We start from the raw sequence: 6000 nt of genomic DNA on the forward strand, positions 1-6000 counted from the left end.
GTTTCCGGCTGTTGTTGTGTCTGTATGTGTGCATAACAACAGGTGGGGCAGGATCAGGGTCACGCAGAGGATGAGAGATCGAGATAGCGTGGAGATTACGGGCGTAGAAGATCACTAGTTGTTTCTTACTAGACATGTACTGAATTTCTAAACACTAGTATGTTAATTGTCGTTGAACATGTGAATGTAATTTAGAGTTAAATAAGATGACAGTATTTTTATATGATGTCTTGTGCTTGTTTATATACATATGAATAAATGTTAAAAGCAAAAATTTTGACCCACAATTTCTAGTAACGATCCAATTAATCCCAAGATAATCGAGTTAGAGCCCGGGTCCCCACAGTAGAAATTTACAAGCCTTCATACAAGAGATTATCTGAAGAGGTAAGGATATACCTGCACTAGCTACTGTGAATGGTTCAGCTCCTATCGGCGCAAATTTGATCATCTTTATGCCACAGTCAATAGTAACTCTGTACTTCGAGAGCCAATCCATTCCCAATATCACATCAAAATCCGTCATCCTCAGAACTATCAAGTCAGCATACATCTGATGGCCTTGGACATATATTGGACACCCTCTCACAATCTGATCTGTCTGTAATTCTTGCCCGGAAGGTAAGGCTATGGCGAGTTGTGACTCTGTTGTACTTGCTGTAATGCCCAATCTCCTTACAAACGATTCCGAAATAAAGCAATGCGTGGCTCCTGAATCTAGTAAAACAATAGCAGTAATACCAGAAATTAAGAACATACCAGTGATCATCGATGTATCCGCATTCACTTCCTCTTTAGTCATGGAGAAAAGGCGTCCCTGTACTTTCTCAGAACTCCCTGGACAATTCCTGGCGAGATGCCCTGGCTTTTTGTAACGATAACAAACATTGGAAACTTGCATACATTCCCCTCCATGAAGTTTGCCACATTTAGTACAAGGTGGTCTATCTTGTTCCTTACGTGGAGGGGGACCCTTGCCACGAGGTTCCTCTGATCGAGTACCTTTACTATCAATCTTTTTGCCTTGTCCTGTTCCTTGACACTTCTGAAAGTACTGCTGCCTTCGTTGTTACCTATCTCTGTCAATGTCTTGCTCATCCTATTCTGCCATAAGTGCCCTTTCCACTATCTCCCCATAGGTAACAACTTTCGACATTCGTACATCTCGTTTAATTTCAGAGCGAAGTCCCCGCATGAAGTGTTCGCCCTTACTTGTGTCATCCTGTGCAATATATGGTACATATTGGACTCCAGCCTCGAATTGTTGTATGTATTCAGTCATTGACATAGTTCCTTGCTTCAAGTTAAGGAAATCGCTGGCTTTCTTGGATCGTACATCTTTACTGAAGTATTTGTTGTAAAATACGGTTTTGAAAGTTTCCCATGTCAATGGTCCAACCGGTAATGCAACCCTTGCACTCTCCCACCATATTCTTGCATGTTTTGTTAACAAAAAGATGGCACAAGCTACTTTGTCAGCATCATCCATATGAAGGTAGGAGAAGATGGACTCCAATGATTTAATCAGTTCTTCTGCTACTGCCGGATTAGTGCTTCCCATAAATTCCGAAGGATTTAGACTTCGAAAACGATCGTACACATCTGTTTGAACAGGTCCTTGTCTGGGTAGCATGACTTGTGCGTGTGCCTGCTCATGAGTAATCCGTTGCATCTCAAGTAATTGTTGTATCTGCTCTCCATGGACTTTTGCTTGTTGTTGGAGCAGCTGAGCAAAATCATCTATAAGTCGTGGTGCACTGCTCTCACCTTCAACTGCTGGGGCCTTGCCCTTAGATGACTCTCCCTCCTGTACCTTACGTTTAGGTGGCATATTCTTTTATCTTAACCTACATACAGGTCACATAGAAACACAACTTAGCATAAACTATGGTTTACAAAGATACTTACTTGCCGAGTTCTCCATGTGGATGAAGTGCAATGTATTCCCTGTCGAAGAACCGTGGGCTCTGATACCATTTAAAATGTCACACCCTTACTCTATACTTAGCATAATTACCATAATCAAAATAGGGTTTGACTGATATAACTGTAGTATGAATCAAATCAAACAAGGGGCATCACTTTGACGGTTTATAAACATTTTTGGCATGATGTCCCTATATTTTGTAAAAGCCAAAAACTCAGCTCAAGCACATCAAGCCTATTTTCATACACAACCATACCCCACATTGTTATACATATACATATTCTCATATACAAGCATACTTTGTATCATCATAAACATCGTAAAACTTGCTCAAACCATGACATATTTTAGTACAATACATATGCGGAAGCTATACATTAATAAGTCCCGGTTCTTGTCGAGGTGAGGCACGTCACAAGCATCCATTGGCGAACCGGCATCCTACGTCTCTTCACTACCTGATCCTGTAATACATGAGCTACGTGAGTTTATAAAACTCAATAATTTGGCACTTGTACGTATCAATATGCATCGAAGGAACATAATATCAAGTCGTGATCAACAATAAATTCTTTAAACCATGTCATACAATAGCATATATTCATGTTCATTTTTGTACTTGAGCCTCATTAGTTGACCTGTACTACCGTGCTTGCTTTATTATATAACTACTACTGTGTTGGACGTCAGGGAGCAACCTTTGGCAACCCCACGCCCCATGAACATATAATGGCAAATAGGTTTGGTGGACTTAAAACCTCCCATGATGTCAACAAGCTCAATATCATGTAAAAATCAATCCTTTTCTTTTCATGTTCATGTTCATGTTCATGTTCATAACATAGCACCCCTCATCAATATTCATGAGTTTCTTACATATTTAATACATAACAATGGAATATGGTGCTATGTTTTCATCAATAAGATACTAACAATGTACATATATCAATAATCAATGAGAAGTATTTGAAATCATAATATTACTCATGTATTACTTCAAGAACATGCCAACTTACAGTCCAAGCATAAGAACACTGGTTTGAGACGATGTTTCTTGTTCCTATGCTGTCAAACATATCAATAATTCAATTACTATGTCTATTCTAGGTGAAGTTTGCTCCTCTAAATTTATAATAACCAAAAGAGATGAAAACTTACACTCTTATGAAGTTCTTGTGATGGAGAACTAAGTTCTTACCTCAAAGTGATGAAAGGAATGAAGAAGAGAGCTTTGGAGGAAGATTTCTAAGTTTTCTCTCGAGTTCTTGCTACTAAGGAAAGGAAAGAACTGATAAAGATGTCCAGAATTTCGAAGTTTATCTTTTCTTATACACAACGGCGCTCGGGCGATAATATATTACCGCTCGAGCGCCAAACATTCTGCCCAAAAGATGAAAAGTTCGTGCACCGACGCTCGGGCGGTCATTTTCTACCGCTCGAGCGCCACCTGTTCTGCCTCTGCGCACAATTTCATCAAAGATTACTCCAGAAACGTATTTTTTGTTCATAATCTAAAAAAGTGGTAAACATAAAAGTTGTAGCCTATGTCTTGGCTTGAATCTCCAATTGGTTTCAGGTCATTTGGAGGCATGAGTAAAAAGTTATGCTCATTCTCCTAACATGTGTCAGTGATGGAATGACGGTATACACGACACACTTCGGGGAATTTTTGGCTTGTTTTTCACAATGATTTGGACAAAACCCAAAACATGAAAGTTGTTGCATTATATCTTAGCTTTCTAATGGTTATAACCTCACTCAATTTGGATCAATATTCAAATCATTATGCTAAAACTCGTAAAAACTACCACAATTTCATCTCATTTCCTACCAACTTTATAACACTACTTCTACCTACACATCTCACTATAACTATTTAGACATATTTTCATTCTCAATACACCATGAACAATATAAAAGTCATGTTCAATCTCAATATTGATACTTCAATCAACATGTAAAACATAATGAGCTAAATAACTATCTATAATGACATAAACGTATTACTAATCATTTGTACGAGTAACCGGGCATTAAAAGTACACAATCTTTACAATCTGTCTCAGTCCTACTCTGATCCAGAATCGGTTCTGATTCAGTCTTTGCACATATATGATGTAATCAACTAAGATAACAATACAACATATAATAGTGAAAGCAATAAATCATGCTAGCACAATCAGAGCAAGGAAGAAGAATTCGTTCTACCCCCGCTCATTCTATTCTATTTCAGTCTAAAGGATCTATCGCTCTTATACCACCTGTTGTGGGGACCCGGGCTCTACCTCAATTATCTTTTGGATTAAGTGGATCTTTGCTAGAAAATGTCGGTCAAAATTTTGCTTTTAATATAAAAAACAATTGTATATAAATCATACACAAATGATATCTCTATTTTATTTCAACCGAAGTAAATAAATGTCTTGATTCATTACAGTCATACAAACTGGCGTTTTAAAAAAAACAACTACAGATCAACATGCAGAACCTCTAGTTCATCGTCTATGCTCGTAATCACCACGCTATCTCGATCTCTCATCTTTGTCTCGACCCTGATCCTGTCCCACCTGTTGTTATGAACACATACAGACACAACAACAGCCAGATACTCCGGTGAGAACAAATCCCAGTATCAAACATGTATACATGCATGTCATGCAATTAAATACAAAATCATATCAAATGAATCAGTAATTAAGACACATTGGTGAATACAGATAAAACTCTTCGACTCTTATTCTTTGACTCGACTCATATCTAAGTCTAGGGATCCCGGTGTGAATAAGACGTAACAAGTCTCCCACCTACTCTCCCAATCGTGGTGGCGGTACGTCTTATTCCTAGACTTCGGTCCTGTCTGTATCGAATATCTACAATCGGAGTCGATCTTATCCTATGCTTCGATACCATCGAACATCTAGAAATTTTGGTAAATCTGCCAATGACTCTCCTATCTCAATGCGTGTAAATAAATCAAGATAAAGCACAAGCATAGCAAGGTATAGAAATTTAGTACGTGATTTTGGGAAACTCGAATCAAATCTATCTCGAGTTGTATCTTCCCGAATCAACATGAATTATACCTTTTTTTTCGGTTCTTGGATGATATCACACTTGACACAATCTTGCTCAAATTTTCTCGGTCAACAAGAACACAAGTTAGGAAATATTGCTCATTCTTCTAGCCAAGGTTGGAGCTACACATTCAAACTCAAGGCTATCCATACCAAATCTGGAATGCACAATTCGAACTCCACATTAGCAATATCAAACTCCACTCAAGACATGAAATTGATTAACTCATTCTATGTCAAATTCGGCGGCATAACGGCTCAATTTCGGTATCCCGATAACTCAAACAACAATCAACTAACATCAACAACTCATAATCCACAACAATACCAAGCCAAAACACAATAATTCTGCACCATCTAGTTTCGGCCAACATGCTGGAATTTTACACAAATTGCATACGACATCCGATAATCGATCCGTTTACGGCGTTATGATCTCTAGCTATTCAAGAACATATATCTCTAATAAAATCACAATTCCTCCAACATATAGATTTCGAAACATGCTGAAAATTGATGAATTTTACCTCACCTTGAAGCCCTTGAGTTGAGGAGCAAGAATCTAAATTCAATTTCAAGAAATTATGGTTGGATCATCTCAATGAAACTTGAAAAATGAGAAAGGAACTTGAAGCTTTCATCCATGGAGGGTTTCGGCCATATCCTTAAAAAAATCTGAATGAAATGGAGTGAAAAAGTAGCAATGTGGCACGTCCCAAGCTTCCTCTTGCATGGCATGACAAGTGGTAAATCCCACTTATTGCACTTTAGTCCCTCAATTTCTCAATAATTGCACATCAGCCCCTATTCAATCTTTTCGATTCAATTCCAATCCTAAATAATTACAAACATCTTGGAATATAATTCAACACTCCATAATTCTCTAATTCAATAATCTCATATTAAAATAATATCATCTCTATAGTCTCGGGCCTTACACTCTTGGAACTCGGCACTCAAGTACTCACCACCTCGATCCGATCGAACTGTCTTGATGCT

At 38.1% G+C, this 6000-nt stretch overlaps 1 long non-coding RNA gene across 1 annotated transcript; it reads right to left on the minus strand.

The window, feature by feature from the left end:
• Window positions 1-2197: 2197 nt before the first annotated feature.
• On the minus strand, window positions 2198-5658 carry LOC140976570 (uncharacterized). The gene is made up of 3 exons (XR_012175235.1): window positions 5529-5658; window positions 4416-4494; window positions 2198-2391 (listed from the first exon to the last, which is right to left on the minus strand). It is a non-coding gene; the product is annotated as an uncharacterized lncRNA (long non-coding RNA).
• Between the last annotated feature and the right edge of the window lie 342 nt (window positions 5659-6000).

Source organism: Primulina huaijiensis, chromosome 5, assembly GCF_012295235.1.
Source record: "Primulina huaijiensis isolate GDHJ02 chromosome 5, ASM1229523v2, whole genome shotgun sequence".
Taxonomy (NCBI): Eukaryota; Viridiplantae; Streptophyta; class Magnoliopsida; order Lamiales; family Gesneriaceae; genus Primulina; species Primulina huaijiensis.